Here is a 23,557-nt window from a genome sequence, read left to right as displayed (position 1 = left end):
GTGAAATACGTCAGGGCATATTGTTTTGTAGCAGTGCACAACGGCAAATTTGTAAACAAAAATTTACCTTCCATCGCTACAAGAGATGGATACTTTGTCGAACAAACGAATGACAGGCGGTGCAACGAGCAGCTGTGTTGTGCGTCTGACCCACGTGGCGGCGCGCCGCACTGCGCGTCGCCTTCGAGGTGGAAGGACGTGCTTTGCGTCAAATGTGCCACCGAAAACGGCGATTGCGTGTGTTGGGAGGAGAGGCGAAGCCTTCTTCTGCCGTGCGGCTACTGTATAAGGACGCCAACGGCCATACCATGTTGAATACACCGGTTCTCGTCCGATCACCGAAGTTAAGCAACATCGGGCCCGGTTAGTACTTGGATGGGTGACCGCCTGGGAACACCGGGTGCTGTTGGCTCCCTCTCTTCTTTTAAATTTTATGTCACTACACCTGCCAGCCCTCTTTTCATGAAAAACTCTCAGGTGCGACAAAGATGCTTCCACAAGCATTTTAAACTACTGTATTAAACGTAAGATGCGAAATTACAGTAATGAACTCAGTTTGAACAAGAATGCGCGGAGGAAGAGTGCTAGGATCTCGTTGAAAATAACGAAACACTGCGAATCGACAGATGTGCTCTTGAAACGCGTCAGAGAGTACTGTTTTGTAGGAGCGCTAAATTCCAAAAACTAACTACATTAAAGAAAGACCTGTTCCCGTCCGACCACCGAAGAAAAGCAACAACGTCAGTATTCGGATCGGCGACCGCCTGGGAACTCTGGCTGTCTTCATTTCTTGCTTTCTTGTCACTACTCCTGCCAGCCCTTTTTTCATGCTACCTTTCTCATGTGACAAAGATGCTTCCATACTGATTTTAAACTATCGTAAGATACGATATTAAGGAACTCAGTTTGAAAAGAGTGCGCCAAGTAAGACTTCCAAAGAGTCTCTGGAATAATAAAAACAGTATGAAGTGACAGAAAAGTTGTGAAAAACGTCAGGGCATATTGTTTTGTAGCAGTGCACAAGGGCAAATTTGTAAACAAAAATTTACCTTTCGTCGCTACAAGAGATGTGTACTTTGCCGAAAAGCCTGTGTCTTGTGTGCATGTTTTCGCACCTTTCCACGGCACAGCGCAGCACAGAGCGGCACTGGTAGCTCCGAACGCCCGCACACGGCGCCTCGGACTCGCCGGTTCGGGCCGCGCCCATCTCGCAGATGCTTCTCGTGCTTGTGCTGTCATATGGACCGCGACCCGAGCGGCAGCGAGCGGCAGTCGAGCAAAGTCGGGACAAGTCGGGACGGAAGGGGACAGCCGAGAATGAACCGTGCAAATTACGCAAATATCTGGAAGCGCGATGAGTGTCAGGCAGGTGAGAACGCTTCCCTCTGTCTTCATTTCTTGCTATCTTGTCACTACCCCTGCCAGCCCTTTTTTCATGCTACCTTTCTCATGTGACAAAGATGCTTCCATACTGATTTTAAACTATCGTAAGATACGATATTAAGGAACTCAGTTTGAAAAGAGTGCGCCAAGGAAGACTTCCAAAGAGTCTCTGGAAATAACAAAACAGTATGAAGTGACAGAAATGTTGTGAAATACGTCAGGGCATATTGTTTTGTAGCAGTGCACAACGGCAAATTTGTAAACAAAAATTTACCTTCCATCGCTACAAGAGATGGATACTTTGTCGAACAAACGAATGACAGGCGGTGCAACGAGCAGCTGTGTTGTGCGTCTGACCCACGTGGCGGCGCGCCGCACTGCGCGTCGCCTTCGAGGTGGAAGGACGTGCTTTGCGTCAAATGTGCCACCGAAAACGGCGATTGCGTGTGTTGGGAGGAGAGGCGAAGCCTTCTTCTGCCGTGCGGCTACTGTATAAGGACGCCAACGGCCATACCATGTTGAATACACCGGTTCTCGTCCGATCACCGAAGTTAAGCAACATCGGGCCCGGTTAGTACTTGGATGGGTGACCGCCTGGGAACACCGGGTGCTGTTGGCTCCCTCTCTTCTTTTAAATTTTATGTCACTACACCTGCCAGCCCTCTTTTCATGAAAAACTCTCAGGTGCGACAAAGATGCTTCCACAAGCATTTTAAACTACTGTATTAAACGTAAGATGCGAAATTACAGTAATGAACTCAGTTTGAACAAGAATGCGCGGAGGAAGAGTGCTAGGATCTCGTTGAAAATAACGAAACACTGCGAATCGACAGATGTGCTCTTGAAACGCGTCAGAGAGTACTGTTTTGTAGGAGCGCTAAATTCCAAAAACTAACTACATTAAAGAAAGACCTGTTCCCGTCCGACCACCGAAGAAAAGCAACAACGTCAGTATTCGGATCGGCGACCGCCTGGGAACTCTGGCTGTCTTCATTTCTTGCTTTCTTGTCACTACTCCTGCCAGCCCTTTTTTCATGCTACCTTTCTCATGTGACAAAGATGCTTCCATACTGATTTTAAACTATCGTAAGATACGATATTAAGGAACTCAGTTTGAAAAGAGTGCGCCAAGTAAGACTTCCAAAGAGTCTCTGGAATAATAAAAACAGTATGAAGTGACAGAAAAGTTGTGAAAAACGTCAGGGCATATTGTTTTGTAGCAGTGCACAAGGGCAAATTTGTAAACAAAAATTTACCTTTCGTCGCTACAAGAGATGTGTACTTTGCCGAAAAGCCTGTGTCTTGTGTGCATGTTTTCGCACCTTTCCACGGCACAGCGCAGCACAGAGCGGCACTGGTAGCTCCGAACGCCCGCACACGGCGACTCGGACTCGCCGGTTCGGGCCACGCCCATCTCGCAGATGCTTCTCGTACTTGTGCTGTCATATGGACCGCGACCCGAGCGGCAGCGAGCGGCAGTCGAGCAAAGTCGGGACAAGTCGGGACGGAAGGGGACAGCCGAGAATGAACCGTGCAAATTACGCAAATATCTGGAAGCGCGATGAGTGTCAGGCAGGTGAGAACGCTTCCCTCTGTCTTCATTTCTTGCTATCTTGTCACTACCCCTGCCAGCCCTTTTTTCATGCTACCTTTCTCATGTGACAAAGATGCTTCCATACTGATTTTAAACTATCGTAAGATACGATATTAAGGAACTCAGTTTGAAAAGAGTGCGCCAAGGAAGACTTCCAAAGAGTCTCTGGAAATAACAAAACAGTATGAAGTGACAGAAATGTTGTGAAATACGTCAGGGCATATTGTTTTGTAGCAGTGCACAACGGCAAATTTGTAAACAAAAATTTACCTTCCATCGCTACAAGAGATGGATACTTTGTCGAACAAACGAATGACAGGCGGTGCAACGAGCAGCTGTGTTGTGCGTCTGACCCACGTGGCGGCGCGCCGCACTGCGCGTCGCCTTCGAGGTGGAAGGACGTGCTTTGCGTCAAATGTGCCACCGAAAACGGCGATTGCGTGTGTTGGGAGGAGAGGCGAAGCCTTCTTCTGCCGTGCGGCTACTGTATAAGGACGCCAACGGCCATACCATGTTGAATACACCGGTTCTCGTCCGATCACCGAAGTTAAGCAACATCGGGCCCGGTTAGTACTTGGATGGGTGACCGCCTGGGAACACCGGGTGCTGTTGGCTCCCTCTCTTCTTTTAAATTTTATGTCACTACACCTGCCAGCCCTCTTTTCATGAAAAACTCTCAGGTGCGACAAAGATGCTTCCACAAGCATTTTAAACTACTGTATTAAACGTAAGATGCGAAATTACAGTAATGAACTCAGTTTGAACAAGAATGCGCGGAGGAAGAGTGCTAGGATCTCGTTGAAAATAACGAAACACTGCGAATCGACAGATGTGCTCTTGAAACGCGTCAGAGAGTACTGTTTTGTAGGAGCGCTAAATTCCAAAAACTAACTACATTAAAGAAAGACCTGTTCCCGTCCGACCACCGAAGAAAAGCAACAACGTCAGTATTCGGATCGGCGACCGCCTGGGAACTCTGGCTGTCTTCATTTCTTGCTTTCTTGTCACTACTCCTGCCAGCCCTTTTTTCATGCTACCTTTCTCATGTGACAAAGATGCTTCCATACTGATTTTAAACTATCGTAAGATACGATATTAAGGAACTCAGTTTGAAAAGAGTGCGCCAAGTAAGACTTCCAAAGAGTCTCTGGAATAATAAAAACAGTATGAAGTGACAGAAAAGTTGTGAAAAACGTCAGGGCATATTGTTTTGTAGCAGTGCACAAGGGCAAATTTGTAAACAAAAATTTACCTTTCGTCGCTACAAGAGATGTGTACTTTGCCGAAAAGCCTGTGTCTTGTGTGCATGTTTTCGCACCTTTCCACGGCACAGCGCAGCACAGAGCGGCACTGGTAGCTCCGAACGCCCGCACACGGCGACTCGGACTCGCCGGTTCGGGCCACGCCCATCTCGCAGATGCTTCTCGTACTTGTGCTGTCATATGGACCGCGACCCGAGCGGCAGCGAGCGGCAGTCGAGCAAAGTCGGGACAAGTCGGGACGGAAGGGGACAGCCGAGAATGAACCGTGCAAATTACGCAAATATCTGGAATCGCGACGAGTGTCAGGCAGGTGAGAACGCTTCCCTCTGTCTTCATTTCTTGCTATCTTGTCACTACCCCTGCCAGCCCTTTTTTCATGCTACCTTTCTCATGTGACAAAGATGCTTCCATACTGATTTTAAACTATCGTAAGATACGATATTAAGGAACTCAGTTTGAAAAGAGTGCGCCAAGGAAGACTTCCAAAGAGTCTCTGGAAATAACAAAACAGTATGAAGTGACAGAAATGTTGTGAAATACGTCAGGGCATATTGTTTTGTAGCAGTGCACAACGGCAAATTTGTAAACAAAAATTTACCTTCCATCGCTACAAGAGATGGATACTTTGTCGAACAAACGAATGACAGGCGGTGCAACGAGCAGCTGTGTTGTGCGTCTGACCCACGTGGCGGCGCGCCGCACTGCGCGTCGCCTTCGAGGTGGAAGGACGTGCTTTGCGTCAAATGTGCCACCGAAAACGGCGATTGCGTGTGTTGGGAGGAGAGGCGAAGCCTTCTTCTGCCGTGCGGCTACTGTATAAGGACGCCAACGGCCATACCATGTTGAATACACCGGTTCTCGTCCGATCACCGAAGTTAAGCAACATCGGGCCCGGTTAGTACTTGGATGGGTGACCGCCTGGGAACACCGGGTGCTGTTGGCTCCCTCTCTTCTTTTAAATTTTATGTCACTACACCTGCCAGCCCTCTTTTCATGAAAAACTCTCAGGTGCGACAAAGATGCTTCCACAAGCATTTTAAACTACTGTATTAAACGTAAGATGCGAAATTACAGTAATGAACTCAGTTTGAACAAGAATGCGCGGAGGAAGAGTGCTAGGATCTCGTTGAAAATAACGAAACACTGCGAATCGACAGATGTGCTCTTGAAACGCGTCAGAGAGTACTGTTTTGTAGGAGCGCTAAATTCCAAAAACTAACTACATTAAAGAAAGACCTGTTCCCGTCCGACCACCGAAGAAAAGCAACAACGTCAGTATTCGGATCGGCGACCGCCTGGGAACTCTGGCTGTCTTCATTTCTTGCTTTCTTGTCACTACTCCTGCCAGCCCTTTTTTCATGCTACCTTTCTCATGTGACAAAGATGCTTCCATACTGATTTTAAACTATCGTAAGATACGATATTAAGGAACTCAGTTTGAAAAGAGTGCGCCAAGTAAGACTTCCAAAGAGTCTCTGGAATAATAAAAACAGTATGAAGTGACAGAAAAGTTGTGAAAAACGTCAGGGCATATTGTTTTGTAGCAGTGCACAAGGGCAAATTTGTAAACAAAAATTTACCTTTCGTCGCTACAAGAGATGTGTACTTTGCCGAAAAGCCTGTGTCTTGTGTGCATGTTTTCGCACCTTTCCACGGCACAGCGCAGCACAGAGCGGCACTGGTAGCTCCGAACGCCCGCACACGGCGACTCGGACTCGCCGGTTCGGGCCACGCCCATCTCGCAGATGCTTCTCGTACTTGTGCTGTCATATGGACCGCGACCCGAGCGGCAGCGAGCGGCAGTCGAGCAAAGTCGGGACAAGTCGGGACGGAAGGGGACAGCCGAGAATGAACCGTGCAAATTACGCAAATATCTGGAATCGCGACGAGTGTCAGGCAGGTGAGAACGCTTCCCTCTGTCTTCATTTCTTGCTATCTTGTCACTACCCCTGCCAGCCCTTTTTTCATGCTACCTTTCTCATGTGACAAAGATGCTTCCATACTGATTTTAAACTATCGTAAGATACGATATTAAGGAACTCAGTTTGAAAAGAGTGCGCCAAGGAAGACTTCCAAAGAGTCTCTGGAAATAACAAAACAGTATGAAGTGACAGAAATGTTGTGAAATACGTCAGGGCATATTGTTTTGTAGCAGTGCACAACGGCAAATTTGTAAACAAAAATTTACCTTCCATCGCTACAAGAGATGGATACTTTGTCGAACAAACGAATGACAGGCGGTGCAACGAGCAGCTGTGTTGTGCGTCTGACCCACGTGGCGGCGCGCCGCACTGCGCGTCGCCTTCGAGGTGGAAGGACGTGCTTTGCGTCAAATGTGCCACCGAAAACGGCGATTGCGTGTGTTGGGAGGAGAGGCGAAGCCTTCTTCTGCCGTGCGGCTACTGTATAAGGACGCCAACGGCCATACCATGTTGAATACACCGGTTCTCGTCCGATCACCGAAGTTAAGCAACATCGGGCCCGGTTAGTACTTGGATGGGTGACCGCCTGGGAACACCGGGTGCTGTTGGCTCCCTCTCTTCTTTTAAATTTTATGTCACTACACCTGCCAGCCCTCTTTTCATGAAAAACTCTCAGGTGCGACAAAGATGCTTCCACAAGCATTTTAAACTACTGTATTAAACGTAAGATGCGAAATTACAGTAATGAACTCAGTTTGAACAAGAATGCGCGGAGGAAGAGTGCTAGGATCTCGTTGAAAATAACGAAACACTGCGAATCGACAGATGTGCTCTTGAAACGCGTCAGAGAGTACTGTTTTGTAGGAGCGCTAAATTCCAAAAACTAACTACATTAAAGAAAGACCTGTTCCCGTCCGACCACCGAAGAAAAGCAACAACGTCAGTATTCGGATCGGCGACCGCCTGGGAACTCTGGCTGTCTTCATTTCTTGCTTTCTTGTCACTACTCCTGCCAGCCCTTTTTTCATGCTACCTTTCTCATGTGACAAAGATGCTTCCATACTGATTTTAAACTATCGTAAGATACGATATTAAGGAACTCAGTTTGAAAAGAGTGCGCCAAGTAAGACTTCCAAAGAGTCTCTGGAATAATAAAAACAGTATGAAGTGACAGAAAAGTTGTGAAAAACGTCAGGGCATATTGTTTTGTAGCAGTGCACAAGGGCAAATTTGTAAACAAAAATTTACCTTTCGTCGCTACAAGAGATGTGTACTTTGCCGAAAAGCCTGTGTCTTGTGTGCATGTTTTCGCACCTTTCCACGGCACAGCGCAGCACAGAGCGGCACTGGTAGCTCCGAACGCCCGCACACGGCGACTCGGACTCGCCGGTTCGGGCCACGCCCATCTCGCAGATGCTTCTCGTACTTGTGCTGTCATATGGACCGCGACCCGAGCGGCAGCGAGCGGCAGTCGAGCAAAGTCGGGACAAGTCGGGACGGAAGGGGACAGCCGAGAATGAACCGTGCAAATTACGCAAATATCTGGAATCGCGACGAGTGTCAGGCAGGTGAGAACGCTTCCCTCTGTCTTCATTTCTTGCTATCTTGTCACTACCCCTGCCAGCCCTTTTTTCATGCTACCTTTCTCATGTGACAAAGATGCTTCCATACTGATTTTAAACTATCGTAAGATACGATATTAAGGAACTCAGTTTGAAAAGAGTGCGCCAAGGAAGACTTCCAAAGAGTCTCTGGAAATAACAAAACAGTATGAAGTGACAGAAATGTTGTGAAATACGTCAGGGCATATTGTTTTGTAGCAGTGCACAACGGCAAATTTGTAAACAAAAATTTACCTTCCATCGCTACAAGAGATGGATACTTTGTCGAACAAACGAATGACAGGCGGTGCAACGAGCAGCTGTGTTGTGCGTCTGACCCACGTGGCGGCGCGCCGCACTGCGCGTCGCCTTCGAGGTGGAAGGACGTGCTTTGCGTCAAATGTGCCACCGAAAACGGCGATTGCGTGTGTTGGGAGGAGAGGCGAAGCCTTCTTCTGCCGTGCGGCTACTGTATAAGGACGCCAACGGCCATACCATGTTGAATACACCGGTTCTCGTCCGATCACCGAAGTTAAGCAACATCGGGCCCGGTTAGTACTTGGATGGGTGACCGCCTGGGAACACTGGGTGCTGTTGGCTCCCTCTCTTCTTTTAAATTTTATGTCACTACACCTGCCAGCCCTCTTTTCATGAAAAACTCTCAGGTGCGACAAAGATGCTTCCACAAGCATTTTAAACTACTGTATTAAACGTAAGATGCGAAATTACAGTAATGAACTCAGTTTGAACAAGAATGCGCGGAGGAAGAGTGCTAGGATCTCGTTGAAAATAACGAAACACTGCGAATCGACAGATGTGCTCTTGAAACGCGTCAGAGAGTACTGTTTTGTAGGAGCGCTAAATTCCAAAAACTAACTACATTAAAGAAAGACCTGTTCCCGTCCGACCACCGAAGAAAAGCAACAACGTCAGTATTCGGATCGGCGACCGCCTGGGAACTCTGGCTGTCTTCATTTCTTGCTTTCTTGTCACTACTCCTGCCAGCCCTTTTTTCATGCTACCTTTCTCATGTGACAAAGATGCTTCCATACTGATTTTAAACTATCGTAAGATACGATATTAAGGAACTCAGTTTGAAAAGAGTGCGCCAAGTAAGACTTCCAAAGAGTCTCTGGAATAATAAAAACAGTATGAAGTGACAGAAAAGTTGTGAAAAACGTCAGGGCATATTGTTTTGTAGCAGTGCACAAGGGCAAATTTGTAAACAAAAATTTACCTTTCGTCGCTACAAGAGATGTGTACTTTGCCGAAAAGCCTGTGTCTTGTGTGCATGTTTTCGCACCTTTCCACGGCACAGCGCAGCACAGAGCGGCACTGGTAGCTCCGAACGCCCGCACACGGCGCCTCGGACTCGCCGGTTCGGGCCACGCCCATCTCGCAGATGCTTCTCGTACTTGTGCTGTCATATGGACCGCGACCCGAGTGGCAGCGAGCAAAGTCGGGACAAGTCGGGACGGAAGGGGACAGCCGAGAATGAACCGTGCAAATTACGCAAATATCTGGAAGCGCGACGAGTGTCAGGCAGGTGAGAACGCTTCCCTCTGTCTTCATTTCTTGCTATCTTGTCACTACCCCTGCCAGCCCTTTTTTCATGCTACCTTTCTCATGTGACAAAGATGCTTCCATACTGATTTTAAACTATCGTAAGATACGATATTAAGGAACTCAGTTTGAAAAGAGTGCGCCAAGGAAGACTTCCAAAGAGTCTCTGGAAATAACAAAACAGTATGAAGTGACAGAAATGTTGTGAAATACGTCAGGGCATATTGTTTTGTAGCAGTGCACAACGGCAAATTTGTAAACAAAAATTTACCTTCCATCGCTACAAGAGATGGATACTTTGTCGAACAAACGAATGACAGGCGGTGCAACGAGCAGCTGTGTTGTGCGTCTGACCCACGTGGCGGCGCGCCGCACTGCGCGTCGCCTTCGAGGTGGAAGGACGTGCTTTGCGTCAAATGTGCCACCGAAAACGGCGATTGCGTGTGTTGGGAGGAGAGGCGAAGCCTTCTTCTGCCGTGCGGCTACTGTATAAGGACGCCAACGGCCATACCATGTTGAATACACCGGTTCTCGTCCGATCACCGAAGTTAAGCAACATCGGGCCCGGTTAGTACTTGGATGGGTGACCGCCTGGGAACACCGGGTGCTGTTGGCTCCCTCTCTTCTTTTAAATTTTATGTCACTACACCTGCCAGCCCTCTTTTCATGAAAAACTCTCAGGTGCGACAAAGATGCTTCCACAAGCATTTTAAACTACTGTATTAAACGTAAGATGCGAAATTACAGTAATGAACTCAGTTTGAACAAGAATGCGCGGAGGAAGAGTGCTAGGATCTCGTTGAAAATAACGAAACACTGCGAATCGACAGATGTGCTCTTGAAACGCGTCAGAGAGTACTGTTTTGTAGGAGCGCTAAATTCCAAAAACTAACTACATTAAAGAAAGACCTGTTCCCGTCCGACCACCGAAGAAAAGCAACAACGTCAGTATTCGGATCGGCGACCGCCTGGGAACTCTGGCTGTCTTCATTTCTTGCTTTCTTGTCACTACTCCTGCCAGCCCTTTTTTCATGCTACCTTTCTCATGTGACAAAGATGCTTCCATACTGATTTTAAACTATCGTAAGATACGATATTAAGGAACTCAGTTTGAAAAGAGTGCGCCAAGTAAGACTTCCAAAGAGTCTCTGGAATAATAAAAACAGTATGAAGTGACAGAAAAGTTGTGAAAAACGTCAGGGCATATTGTTTTGTAGCAGTGCACAAGGGCAAATTTGTAAACAAAAATTTACCTTTCGTCGCTACAAGAGATGTGTACTTTGCCGAAAAGCCTGTGTCTTGTGTGCATGTTTTCGCACCTTTCCACGGCACAGCGCAGCACAGAGCGGCACTAGTAGCTCCGAACGCCCGCACACGGCGACTCGGACTCGCCGGTTCGGGCCGCGCCCATCTCGCAGATGCTTCTCGTACTTGTGCTGTCATATGGACCGCGACCCGAGCGGCAGCGAGCGGCAGTCGAGCAAAGTCGGGACAAGTCGGGACGGAAGGGGACAGCCGAGAATGAACCGTGCAAATTACGCAAATATCTGGAATCGCGACGAGTGTCAGGCAGGTGAGAACGCTTCCCTCTGTCTTCATTTCTTGCTATCTTGTCACTACCCCTGCCAGCCCTTTTTTCATGCTACCTTTCTCATGTGACAAAGATGCTTCCATACTGATTTTAAACTATCGTAAGATACGATATTAAGGAACTCAGTTTGAAAAGAGTGCGCCAAGGAAGACTTCCAAAGAGTCTCTGGAAATAACAAAACAGTATGAAGTGACAGAAATGTTGTGAAATACGTCAGGGCATATTGTTTTGTAGCAGTGCACAACGGCAAATTTGTAAACAAAAATTTACCTTCCATCGCTACAAGAGATGGATACTTTGTCGAACAAACGAATGACAGGCGGTGCAACGAGCAGCTGTGTTGTGCGTCTGACCCACGTGGCGGCGCGCCGCACTGCGCGTCGCCTTCGAGGTGGAAGGACGTGCTTTGCGTCAAATGTGCCACCGAAAACGGCGATTGCGTGTGTTGGGAGGAGAGGCGAAGCCTTCTTCTGCCGTGCGGCTACTGTATAAGGACGCCAACGGCCATACCATGTTGAATACACCGGTTCTCGTCCGATCACCGAAGTTAAGCAACATCGGGCCCGGTTAGTACTTGGATGGGTGACCGCCTGGGAACACCGGGTGCTGTTGGCTCCCTCTCTTCTTTTAAATTTTATGTCACTACACCTGCCAGCCCTCTTTTCATGAAAAACTCTCAGGTGCGACAAAGATGCTTCCACAAGCATTTTAAACTACTGTATTAAACGTAAGATGCGAAATTACAGTAATGAACTCAGTTTGAACAAGAATGCGCGGAGGAAGAGTGCTAGGATCTCGTTGAAAATAACGAAACACTGCGAATCGACAGATGTGCTCTTGAAACGCGTCAGAGAGTACTGTTTTGTAGGAGCGCTAAATTCCAAAAACTAACTACATTAAAGAAAGACCTGTTCCCGTCCGACCACCGAAGAAAAGCAACAACGTCAGTATTCGGATCGGCGACCGCCTGGGAACTCTGGCTGTCTTCATTTCTTGCTTTCTTGTCACTACTCCTGCCAGCCCTTTTTTCATGCTACCTTTCTCATGTGACAAAGATGCTTCCATACTGATTTTAAACTATCGTAAGATACGATATTAAGGAACTCAGTTTGAAAAGAGTGCGCCAAGTAAGACTTCCAAAGAGTCTCTGGAATAATAAAAACAGTATGAAGTGACAGAAAAGTAGTGAAAAACGTCAGGGCATATTGTTTTGTAGCAGTGCACAAGGGCAAATTTGTAAACAAAAATTTACCTTTCGTCGCTACAAGAGATGTGTACTTTGCCGAAAAGCCTGTGTCTTGTGTGCATGTTTTCGCACCTTTCCACGGCACAGCGCAGCACAGAGCGGCACTGGTAGCTCCGAACGCCCGCACACGGCGACTCGGACTCGCCGGTTCGGGCCGCGCCCATCTCGCAGATGCTTCTCGTACTTGTGCTGTCATATGGACCGCGACCCGAGCGGCAGCGAGCGGCAGTCGAGCAAAGTCGGGACAAGTCGGGACGGAAGGGGACAGCCGAGAATGAACCGTGCAAATTACGCAAATATCTGGAATCGCGACGAGTGTCAGGCAGGTGAGAACGCTTCCCTCTGTCTTCATTTCTTGCTATCTTGTCACTACCCCTGCCAGCCCTTTTTTCATGCTACCTTTCTCATGTGACAAAGATGCTTCCATACTGATTTTAAACTATCGTAAGATACGATATTAAGGAACTCAGTTTGAAAAGAGTGCGCCAAGGAAGACTTCCAAAGAGTCTCTGGAAATAACAAAACAGTATGAAGTGACAGAAATGTTGTGAAATACGTCAGGGCATATTGTTTTGTAGCAGTGCACAACGGCAAATTTGTAAACAAAAATTTACCTTCCATCGCTACAAGAGATGGATACTTTGTCGAACAAACGAATGACAGGCGGTGCAACGAGCAGCTGTGTTGTGCGTCTGACCCACGTGGCGGCGCGCCGCACTGCGCGTCGCCTTCGAGGTGGAAGGACGTGCTTTGCGTCAAATGTGCCACCGAAAACGGCGATTGCGTGTGTTGGGAGGAGAGGCGAAGCCTTCTTCTGCCGTGCGGCTACTGTATAAGGACGCCAACGGCCATACCATGTTGAATACACCGGTTCTCGTCCGATCACCGAAGTTAAGCAACATCGGGCCCGGTTAGTACTTGGATGGGTGACCGCCTGGGAACACCGGGTGCTGTTGGCTCCCTCTCTTCTTTTAAATTTTATGTCACTACACCTGCCAGCCCTCTTTTCATGAAAAACTCTCAGGTGCGACAAAGATGCTTCCACAAGCATTTTAAACTACTGTATTAAACGTAAGATGCGAAATTACAGTAATGAACTCAGTTTGAACAAGAATGCGCGGAGGAAGAGTGCTAGGATCTCGTTGAAAATAACGAAACACTGCGAATCGACAGATGTGCTCTTGAAACGCGTCAGAGAGTACTGTTTTGTAGGAGCGCTAAATTCCAAAAACTAACTACATTAAAGAAAGACCTGTTCCCGTCCGACCACCGAAGAAAAGCAACAACGTCAGTATTCGGATCGGCGACCGCCTGGGAACTCTGGCTGTCTTCATTTCTTGCTTTCTTGTCACTACTCCTGCCAGCCCTTTTTTCATGCTACCTTTCTCATGTGACAAAGATGCTTCCATACTGATTTTAAACTATCGTAAGATACGATATTAAGGAACTCAGTTTGAAAAGAGTGCGCCAAGTAAGACTTCCAAAGAGTCTCTGGAATAATAAAAACAGTATGAAGTGACAGAAAAGTAGTGAAAAACGTCAGGGCATATTGTTTTGTAGCAGTGCACAAGGGCAAATTTGTAAACAAAAATTTACCTTTCGTCGCTACAAGAGATGTGTACTTTGCCGAAAAGCCTGTGTCTTGTGTGCATGTTTTCGCACCTTTCCACGGCACAGCGCAGCACAGAGCGGCACTGGTAGCTCCGAACGCCCGCACACGGCGCCTCGGACTCGCCGGTTCGGGCCGCGCCCATCTCGCAGATGCTTCTCGTACTTGTGCTGTCATATGGACCGCGACCCGAGCGGCAGCGAGCAAAGTCGGGACAAGTCGGGACGGAAGGGGACAGCCGAGAATGAACCGTGCAAATTACGCAAATATCTGGAAGCGCGACGAGTGTCAGGCAGGTGAGAACGCTTCCCTCTGTCTTCATTTCTTGCTATCTTGTCACTACCCCTGCCAGCCCTTTTTTCATGCTACCTTTCTCATGTGACAAAGATGCTTCCATACTGATTTTAAACTATCGTAAGATACGATATTAAGGAACTCAGTTTGAAAAGAGTGCGCCAAGGAAGACTTCCAAAGAGTCTCTGGAAATAACAAAACAGTATGAAGTGACAGAAATGTTGTGAAATACGTCAGGGCATATTGTTTTGTAGCAGTGCACAACGGCAAATTTGTAAACAAAAATTTACCTTCCATCGCTACAAGAGATGGATACTTTGTCGAACAAACGAATGACAGGCGGTGCAACGAGCAGCTGTGTTGTGCGTCTGACCCACGTGGCGGCGCGCCGCACTGCGCGTCGCCTTCGAGGTGGAAGGACGTGCTTTGCGTCAAATGTGCCACCGAAAACGGCGATTGCGTGTGTTGGGAGGAGAGGCGAAGCCTTCTTCTGCCGTGCGGCTACTGTATAAGGACGCCAACGGCCATACCATGTTGAATACACCGGTTCTCGTCCGATCACCGAAGTTAAGCAACATCGGGCCCGGTTAGTACTTGGATGGGTGACCGCCTGGGAACACCGGGTGCTGTTGGCTCCCTCTCTTCTTTTAAATTTTATGTCACTACACCTGCCAGCCCTCTTTTCATGAAAAACTCTCAGGTGCGACAAAGATGCTTCCACAAGCATTTTAAACTACTGTATTAAACGTAAGATGCGAAATTACAGTAATGAACTCAGTTTGAACAAGAATGCGCGGAGGAAGAGTGCTAGGATCTCGTTGAAAATAACGAAACACTGCGAATCGACAGATGTGCTCTTGAAACGCGTCAGAGAGTACTGTTTTGTAGGAGCGCTAAATTCCAAAAACTAACTACATTAAAGAAAGACCTGTTCCCGTCCGACCACCGAAGAAAAGCAACAACGTCAGTATTCGGATCGGCGACCGCCTGGGAACTCTGGCTGTCTTCATTTCTTGCTTTCTTGTCACTACTCCTGCCAGCCCTTTTTTCATGCTACCTTTCTCATGTGACAAAGATGCTTCCATACTGATTTTAAACTATCGTAAGATACGATATTAAGGAACTCAGTTTGAAAAGAGTGCGCCAAGTAAGACTTCCAAAGAGTCTCTGGAATAATAAAAACAGTATGAAGTGACAGAAAAGTAGTGAAAAACGTCAGGGCATATTGTTTTGCAGCAGTGCACAAGGGCAAATTTGTAAACAAAAATTTACCTTTCGTCGCTACAAGAGATGTGTACTTTGCCGAAAAGCCTGTGTCTTGTGTGCATGTTTTCGCACCTTTCCACGGCACAGCGCAGCACAGAGCGGCACTGGTAGCTCCGAACGCCCGCACACGGCGACTCGGACTCGCCGGTTCGGGCCGCGCCCATCTCGCAGATGCTTCTCGTACTTGTGCTGTCATATGGACCGCGACCCGAGCGGCAGCGAGCGGCAGTCGAGCAAAGTCGGGACAAGTCGGGACGGAAGGTGACAGCCGAGAATGAACCGTGCAAATTACGCAAATATCTGGAATCGCGACGAGTGTCAGGCAGGTGAGAACGCTTCCCTCTGTCTTCATTTCTTGCTATCTTGTCACTACCCCTGCCAGCCCTTTTTTCATGCTACCTTTCTCATGTGACAAAGATGCTTCCATACTGATTTTAAACTATCGTAAGATACGATATTAAGGAACTCAGTTTGAAAAGAGTGCGCCAAGGAAGACTTCCAAAGAGTCTCTGGAAATAACAAAACAGTATGAAGTGACAGAAATGTTGTGAAATACGTCAGGGCATATTGTTTTGTAGCAGTGCACAACGGCAAATTTGTAAACAAAAATTTACCTTCCATCGCTACAAGAGATGGATACTTTGTCGAACAAACGAATGACAGGCGGTGCAACGAGCAGCTGTGTTGTGCGTCTGACCCACGTGGCGGCGCGCCGCACTGCGCGTCGCCTTTGAGGTGGAAGGACGTGCTTTGCGTCAAATGTGCCACCGAAAACGGCGATTGCGTGTGTTGGGAGGAGAGGCGAAGCCTTCTTCTGCCGTGCGGCTACTGTATAAGGACGCCAACGGCCATACCATGTTGAATACACCGGTTCTCGTCCGATCACCGAAGTTAAGCAACATCGGGCCCGGTTAGTACTTGGATGGGTGACCGCCTGGGAACACCGGGTGCTGTTGGCTCCCTCTCTTCTTTTAAATTTTATGTCACTACACCTGCCAGCCCTCTTTTCATGAAAAACTCTCAGGTGCGACAAAGATGCTTCCACAAGCATTTTAAACTACTGTATTAAACGTAAGATGCGAAATTACAGTAATGAACTCAGTTTGAACAAGAATGCGCGGAGGAAGAGTGCTAGGATCTCGTTGAAAATAACGAAACACTGCGAATCGACAGATGTGCTCTTGAAACGCGTCAGAGAGTACTGTTTTGTAGGAGCGCTAAATTCCAAAAACTAACTACATTAAAGAAAGACCTGTTCCCGTCCGACCACCGAAGAAAAGCAACAACGTCAGTATTCGGATCGGCGACCGCCTGGGAACTCTGGCTGTCTTCATTTCTTGCTTTCTTGTCACTACTCCTGCCAGCCCTTTTTTCATGCGACCTTTCTCATGTGACAAAGATGCTTCCATACTGATTTTAAACTATCGTAAGATACGATATTAAGGAACTCAGTTTGAAAAGAGTGCGCCAAGTAAGACTTCCAAAGAGTCTCTGGAATAATAAAAACAGTATGAAGTGACAGAAAAGTAGTGAAAAACGTCAGGGCATATTGTTTTGTAGCAGTGCACAAGGGCAAATTTGTAAACAAAAATTTACCTTTCGTCGCTACAAGAGATGTGTACTTTGCCGAAAAGCCTGTGTCTTGTGTGCATGTTTTCGCACCTTTCCACGGCACAGCGCAGCACAGAGCGGCACTGGTAGCTCCGAACGCCCGCACACGGCGCCTCGGACTCGCCGGTTCGGGCCGCGCCCATCTCGCAGATGCTTCTCGTACTTGTGCTGTCATATGGACCGCGACCCGAGCGGCAGCGAGCGGCAGTCGAGCAAAGTCGGGACAAGTCGGGACGGAAGGGGACAGCCGAGAATGAACCGTGCAAATTACGCAAATATCTGGAAGCGCGACGAGTGTCAGGCAGGTGAGAACGCTTCCCTCTGTCTTCATTTCTTGCTATCTTGTCACTACCCCTGCCAGCCCTTTTTTCATGCTACCTTTCTCATGTGACAAAGATGCTTCCATACTGATTTTAAACTATCGTAAGATACGATATTAAGGAACTCAGTTTGAAAAGAGTGCGCCAAGGAAGACTTCCAAAGAGTCTCTGGAAATAACAAAACAGTATGAAGTGACAGAAATGTTGTGAAATACGTCAGGGCATATTGTTTTGTAGCAGTGCACAACGGCAAATTTGTAAACAAAAATTTACCTTCCATCGCTACAAGAGATGGATACTTTGTCGAACAAACGAATGACAGGCGGTGCAACGAGCAGCTGTGTTGTGCGTCTGACCCACGTGGCGGCGCGCCGCACTGCGCGTCGCCTTCGAGGTGGAAGGACGTGCTTTGCGTCAAATGTGCCACCGAAAACGGCGATTGCGTGTGTTGGGAGGAGAGGCGAAGCCTTCTTCTGCCGTGCGGCTACTGTATAAGGACGCCAACGGCCATACCATGTTGAATACACCGGTTCTCGTCCGATCACCGAAGTTAAGCAACATCGGGCCCGGTTAGTACTTGGATGGGTGACCGCCTGGGAACACCGGGTGCTGTTGGCTCCCTCTCTTCTTTTAAATTTTATGTCACTACACCTGCCAGCCCTCTTTTCATGAAAAACTCTCAGGTGCGACAAAGATGCTTCCACAAGCATTTTAAACTACTGTATTAAACGTAAGATGCGAAATTACAGTAATGAACTCAGTTTGAACAAGAATGCGCGGAGGAAGAGTGCTAGGATCTCGTTGAAAATAACGAAACACTGCGAATCGACAGATGTGCTCTTGAAACGCGTCAGAGAGTACTGTTTTGTAGGAGCGCTAAATTCCAAAAACTAACTACATTAAAGAAAGACCTGTTCCCGTCCGACCACCGAAGAAAAGCAACAACGTCAGTATTCGGATCGGCGACCGCCTGGGAACTCTGGCTGTCTTCATTTCTTGCTTTCTTGTCACTACTCCTGCCAGCCCTTTTTTCATGCTACCTTTCTCATGTGACAAAGATGCTTCCATACTGATTTTAAACTATCGTAAGATACGATATTAAGGAACTCAGTTTGAAAAGAGTGCGCCAAGTAAGACTTCCAAAGAGTCTCTGGAATAATAAAAACAGTATGAAGTGACAGAAAAGTAGTGAAAAACGTCAGGGCATATTGTTTTGTAGCAGTGCACAAGGGCAAATTTGTAAACAAAAATTTACCTTTCGTCGCTACAAGAGATGTGTACTTTGCCGAAAAGCCTGTGTCTTGTGTGCATGTTTTCGCACCTTTCCACGGCACAGCGCAGCACAGAGCGGCACTGGTAGCTCCGAACGCCCGCACACGGCGCCTCGGACTCGCCGGTTCGGGCCGCGCCCATCTCGCAGATGCTTCTCGTACTTGTGCTGTCATATGGACCGCGACCCGAGCGGCAGCGAGCAAAGTCGGGACAAGTCGGGACGGAAGGGGACAGCCGAGAATGAACCGTGCAAATTACGCAAATATCTGGAAGCGCGACGAGTGTCAGGCAGGTGAGAACGCTTCCCTCTGTCTTCATTTCTTGCTATCTTGTCACTACCCCTGCCAGCCCTTTTTTCATGCTACCTTTCTCATGTGACAAAGATGCTTCCATACTGATTTTAAACTATCGTAAGATACGATATTAAGGAACTCAGTTTGAAAAGAGTGCGCCAAGGAAGACTTCCAAAGAGTCTCTGGAAATAACAAAACAGTATGAAGTGACAGAAATGTTGTGAAATACGTCAGGGCATATTGTTTTGTAGCAGTGCACAACGGCAAATTTGTAAACAAAAATTTACCTTCCATCGCTACAAGAGATGGATACTTTGTCGAACAAACGAATGACAGGCGGTGCAACGAGCAGCTGTGTTGTGCGTCTGACCCACGTGGCGGCGCGCCGCACTGCGCGTCGCCTTCGAGGTGGAAGGACGTGCTTTGCGTCAAATGTGCCACCGAAAACGGCGATTGCGTGTGTTGGGAGGAGAGGCGAAGCCTTCTTCTGCCGTGCGGCTACTGTATAAGGACGCCAACGGCCATACCATGTTGAATACACCGGTTCTCGTCCGATCACCGAAGTTAAGCAACATCGGGCCCGGTTAGTACTTGGATGGGTGACCGCCTGGGAACACCGGGTGCTGTTGGCTCCCTCTCTTCTTTTAAATTTTATGTCACTACACCTGCCAGCCCTCTTTTCATGAAAAACTCTCAGGTGCGACAAAGATGCTTCCACAAGCATTTTAAACTACTGTATTAAACGTAAGATGCGAAATTACAGTAATGAACTCAGTTTGAACAAGAATGCGCGGAGGAAGAGTGCTAGGATCTCGTTGAAAATAACGAAACACTGCGAATCGACAGATGTGCTCTTGAAACGCGTCAGAGAGTACTGTTTTGTAGGAGCGCTAAATTCCAAAAACTAACTACATTAAAGAAAGACCTGTTCCCGTCCGACCACCGAAGAAAAGCAACAACGTCAGTATTCGGATCGGCGACCGCCTGGGAACTCTGGCTGTCTTCATTTCTTGCTTTCTTGTCACTACTCCTGCCAGCCCTTTTTTCATGCTACCTTTCTCATGTGACAAAGATGCTTCCATACTGATTTTAAACTATCGTAAGATACGATATTAAGGAACTCAGTTTGAAAAGAGTGCGCCAAGTAAGACTTCCAAAGAGTCTCTGGAATAATAAAAACAGTATGAAGTGACAGAAAAGTAGTGAAAAACGTCAGGGCATATTGTTTTGTAGCAGTGCACAAGGGCAAATTTGTAAACAAAAATTTACCTTTCGTCGCTACAAGAGATGTGTACTTTGCCGAAAAGCCTGTGTCTTGTGTGCATGTTTTCGCACCTTTCCACGGCACAGCGCAGCACAGAGCGGCACTGGTAGCTCCGAACGCCCGCACACGGCGCCTCGGACTCGCCGGTTCGGGCCGCGCCCATCTCGCAGATGCTTCTCGTACTTGTGCTGTCATATGGACCGCGACCCGAGCGGCAGCGAGCAAAGTCGGGACAAGTCGGGACGGAAGGGGACAGCCGAGAATGAACCGTGCAAATTACGCAAATATCTGGAAGCGCGACGAGTGTCAGGCAGGTGAGAACGCTTCCCTCTGTCTTCATTTCTTGCTATCTTGTCACTACCCCTGCCAGCCCTTTTTTCATGCTACCTTTCTCATGTGACAAAGATGCTTCCATACTGATTTTAAACTATCGTAAGATACGATATTAAGGAACTCAGTTTGAAAAGAGTGCGCCAAGGAAGACTTCCAAAGAGTCTCTGGAAATAACAAAACAGTATGAAGTGACAGAAATGTTGTGAAATACGTCAGGGCATATTGTTTTGTAGCAGTGCACAACGGCAAATTTGTAAACAAAAATTTACCTTCCATCGCTACAAGAGATGGATACTTTGTCGAACAAACGAATGACAGGCGGTGCAACGAGCAGCTGTGTTGTGCGTCTGACCCACGTGGCGGCGCGCCGCACTGCGCGTCGCCTTCGAGGTGGAAGGACGTGCTTTGCGTCAAATGTGCCACCGAAAACGGCGATTGCGTGTGTTGGGAGGAGAGGCGAAGCCTTCTTCTGCCGTGCGGCTACTGTATAAGGACGCCAACGGCCATACCATGTTGAATACACCGGTTCTCGTCCGATCACCGAAGTTAAGCAACATCGGGCCCGGTTAGTACTTGGATGGGTGACCGCCTGGGAACACCGGGTGCTGTTGGCTCCCTCTCTTCTTTTAAATTTTATGTCACTACACCTGCCAGCCCTCTTTTCATGAAAAACTCTCAGGTGCGACAAAGATGCTTCCACAAGCATTTTAAACTACTGTATTAAACGTAAGATGCGAAATTACAGTAATGAACTCAGTTTGAACAAGAATGCGCGGAGGAAGAGTGCTAGGATCTCGTTGAAAATAACGAAACACTGCGAATCGACAGATGTGCTCTTGAAACGCGTCAGAGAGTACTGTTTTGTAGGAGCGCTAAATTCCAAAAACTAACTACATTAAAGAAAGACCTGTTCCCGTCCGACCACCGAAGAAAAGCAACAACGTCAGTATTCGGATCGGCGACCGCCTGGGAACTCTGGCTGTCTTCATTTCTTGCTTTCTTGTCACTACTCCTGCCAGCCCTTTTTTCATGCTACCTTTCTCATGTGACAAAGATGCTTCCATACTGATTTTAAACTATCGTAAGATACGATATTAAGGAACTCAGTTTGAAAAGAGTGCGCCAAGTAAGACTTCCAAAGAGTCTCTGGAATAATAAAAACAGTATGAAGTGACAGAAATGTTGTGAAAAACGTCAGGGCATATTGTTTTGTAGCAGTGCACAAGGGCAACTTTGTAAACAAAAATTTACCTTTCGTCGCTACAAGAGATGTGTACTTTGCCGAAAAGCCTGTGTCTTGTGTGCATGTTTTCGCACCTTTCCACGGCACAGCGCAGCACAGAGCGGCACTGGTAGCTCCGAACGCCCGCACACGGCGAATCGGACTCGCCGGTTCGGGCCGCGCCCATCTCGCAGATGCTTCTCGTACTTGTGCTGTCATATGGACCGCGACCCGAGCGGCAGCGAGCGGCAGTCGAGCAAAGTCGGGACAAGTCGGGACGGAAGGGGACAGCCGAGAATGAACCGTGCAAATTACGCAAATATCTGGAAGCGCGACGAGTGTCAGGCAGGTGAGAACGCTTCCCTCTGTCTTCATTTCTTGCTATCTTGTCACTACCCCTGCCAGCCCTTTTTTCATGCTACCTTTCTCATGTGACAAAGATGCTTCCATACTGATTTTAAACTATCGTAAGATACGATATTAAGGAACTCAGTTTGAAAAGAGTGCGCCAAGGAAGACTTCCAAAGAGTCTCTGGAAATAACAAAACAGTATGAAGTGACAGAAATGTTGTGAAATACGTCAGGGCATATTGTTTTGTAGCAGTGCACAACGGCAAATTTGTAAACAAAAATTTACCTTCCATCGCTACAAGAGATGGATACTTTGTCGAACAAACGAATGACAGGCGGTGCAACGAGCAGCTGTGTTGTGCGTCTGACCCACGTGGCGGCGCGCCGCACTGCGCGTCGCCTTCGAGGTGGAAGGACGTGCTTTGCGTCAAATGTGCCACCGAAAACGGCGATTGCGTGTGTTGGGAGGAGAGGCGAAGCCTTCTTCTGCCGTGCGGCTACTGTATAAGGACGCCAACGGCCATACCATGTTGAATACACCGGTTCTCGTCCGATCACCGAAGTTAAGCAACATCGGGCCCGGTTAGTACTTGGATGGGTGACCGCCTGGGAACACCGGGTGCTGTTGGCTCCCTCTCTTCTTTTAAATTTTATGTCACTACACCTGCCAGCCCTCTTTTCATGAAAAACTCTCAGGTGCGACAAAGATGCTTCCACAAGCATTTTAAACTACTGTATTAAACGTAAGATGCGAAATTACAGTAATGAACTCAGTTTGAACAAGAATGCGCGGAGGAAGAGTGCTAGGATCTCGTTGAAAATAACGAAACACTGCGAATCGACAGATGTGCTCTTGAAACGCGTCAGAGAGTACTGTTTTGTAGGAGCGCTAAATTCCAAAAACTAACTACATTAAAGAAAGACCTGTTCCCGTCCGACCACCGAAGAAAAGCAACAACGTCAGTATTCGGATCGGCGACCGCCTGGGAACTCTGGCTGTCTTCATTTCTTGCTTTCTTGTCACTACTCCTGCCAGCCCTTTCTTCATGCTACCTTTCTCATGTGACAAAGATGCTTCCATACTGATTTTAAACTATCGTAAGATACGATATTAAGGAACTCAGTTTGAAAAGAGTGCGCCAAGTAAGACTTCCAAAGAGTCTCTGGAATAATAAAAACAGTATGAAGTGACAGAAATGTTGTGAAAAACGTCAGGGCATATTGTTTTGTAGCAGTGCACAAGGGCAAATTTGTAAACAAAAATTTACCTTTCGTCGCTACAAGAGATGTGTACTTTGCCGAAAAGCCTGTGTCTTGTGTGCATGTTTTCGCACCTTTCCACGGCACAGCGCAGCACAGAGCGGCACTGGTAGCTCCGAACGCCCGCACACGGCGCCTCGGACTCGCCGGTTCGGGCCGCGCCCATCTCGCAGATGCTTCTCGTACTTGTGCTGTCATATGGACCGCGACCCGAGCGGCAGCGAGCGGCAGTCGAGCAAAGTCGGGACAAGTCGGGACGGAAGGGGACAGCCGAGAATGAACCGTGCAAATTACGCAAAT

At 47.8% G+C, this 23,557-nt stretch overlaps 15 non-coding genes across 15 annotated transcripts; all 15 read left to right on the top strand.

The window, feature by feature from the left end:
• Nucleotides 1-293: 293 nt before the first annotated feature.
• Nucleotides 294-412, top strand: LOC126308002 (5S ribosomal RNA). The gene has a single exon (XR_007553937.1). It is a non-coding gene; the product is annotated as a 5S ribosomal RNA (ribosomal RNA).
• A 1,471-nt stretch (nt 413-1,883) lies between these two features.
• LOC126308001 (5S ribosomal RNA) lies at nt 1,884-2,002 on the top strand. The gene has a single exon (XR_007553936.1). It is a non-coding gene; the product is annotated as a 5S ribosomal RNA (ribosomal RNA).
• Nucleotides 2,003-3,473: 1,471 nt separating this feature from the next.
• On the top strand, nt 3,474-3,592 carry LOC126308000 (5S ribosomal RNA). Its single transcript, XR_007553935.1, has one exon. It is a non-coding gene; the product is annotated as a 5S ribosomal RNA (ribosomal RNA).
• Nucleotides 3,593-5,063: 1,471 nt separating this feature from the next.
• Nucleotides 5,064-5,182, top strand: LOC126307999 (5S ribosomal RNA). The gene has a single exon (XR_007553934.1). It is a non-coding gene; the product is annotated as a 5S ribosomal RNA (ribosomal RNA).
• A 1,471-nt stretch (nt 5,183-6,653) lies between these two features.
• On the top strand, nt 6,654-6,772 carry LOC126307998 (5S ribosomal RNA). Its single transcript, XR_007553933.1, has one exon. It is a non-coding gene; the product is annotated as a 5S ribosomal RNA (ribosomal RNA).
• A 1,471-nt stretch (nt 6,773-8,243) lies between these two features.
• LOC126307727 (5S ribosomal RNA) lies at nt 8,244-8,362 on the top strand. The gene has a single exon (XR_007553711.1). It is a non-coding gene; the product is annotated as a 5S ribosomal RNA (ribosomal RNA).
• Nucleotides 8,363-9,822: 1,460 nt separating this feature from the next.
• LOC126307997 (5S ribosomal RNA) lies at nt 9,823-9,941 on the top strand. The gene has a single exon (XR_007553932.1). It is a non-coding gene; the product is annotated as a 5S ribosomal RNA (ribosomal RNA).
• A 1,471-nt stretch (nt 9,942-11,412) lies between these two features.
• On the top strand, nt 11,413-11,531 carry LOC126307996 (5S ribosomal RNA). The gene has a single exon (XR_007553931.1). It is a non-coding gene; the product is annotated as a 5S ribosomal RNA (ribosomal RNA).
• Nucleotides 11,532-13,002: 1,471 nt separating this feature from the next.
• On the top strand, nt 13,003-13,121 carry LOC126307995 (5S ribosomal RNA). Its single transcript, XR_007553930.1, has one exon. It is a non-coding gene; the product is annotated as a 5S ribosomal RNA (ribosomal RNA).
• A 1,460-nt stretch (nt 13,122-14,581) lies between these two features.
• LOC126307993 (5S ribosomal RNA) lies at nt 14,582-14,700 on the top strand. The gene has a single exon (XR_007553929.1). It is a non-coding gene; the product is annotated as a 5S ribosomal RNA (ribosomal RNA).
• A 1,471-nt stretch (nt 14,701-16,171) lies between these two features.
• On the top strand, nt 16,172-16,290 carry LOC126307991 (5S ribosomal RNA). The gene has a single exon (XR_007553927.1). It is a non-coding gene; the product is annotated as a 5S ribosomal RNA (ribosomal RNA).
• Nucleotides 16,291-17,761: 1,471 nt separating this feature from the next.
• Nucleotides 17,762-17,880, top strand: LOC126307990 (5S ribosomal RNA). Its single transcript, XR_007553926.1, has one exon. It is a non-coding gene; the product is annotated as a 5S ribosomal RNA (ribosomal RNA).
• Nucleotides 17,881-19,340: 1,460 nt separating this feature from the next.
• LOC126307989 (5S ribosomal RNA) lies at nt 19,341-19,459 on the top strand. The gene has a single exon (XR_007553925.1). It is a non-coding gene; the product is annotated as a 5S ribosomal RNA (ribosomal RNA).
• A 1,460-nt stretch (nt 19,460-20,919) lies between these two features.
• LOC126307988 (5S ribosomal RNA) lies at nt 20,920-21,038 on the top strand. The gene has a single exon (XR_007553924.1). It is a non-coding gene; the product is annotated as a 5S ribosomal RNA (ribosomal RNA).
• A 1,471-nt stretch (nt 21,039-22,509) lies between these two features.
• Nucleotides 22,510-22,628, top strand: LOC126307987 (5S ribosomal RNA). The gene has a single exon (XR_007553923.1). It is a non-coding gene; the product is annotated as a 5S ribosomal RNA (ribosomal RNA).
• The last annotated feature ends 929 nt before the right edge of the window (nt 22,629-23,557 follow it).

The sequence above is a fragment of the Schistocerca gregaria genome, unplaced genomic scaffold (genome assembly GCF_023897955.1).
Source record: "Schistocerca gregaria isolate iqSchGreg1 unplaced genomic scaffold, iqSchGreg1.2 ptg000355l, whole genome shotgun sequence".
Taxonomy (NCBI): Eukaryota; Metazoa; Arthropoda; class Insecta; order Orthoptera; family Acrididae; genus Schistocerca; species Schistocerca gregaria.
The sequence above is the reverse complement of the archived record's forward strand: the minus strand, read 5'-3'. Positions and strand labels throughout refer to the sequence as shown.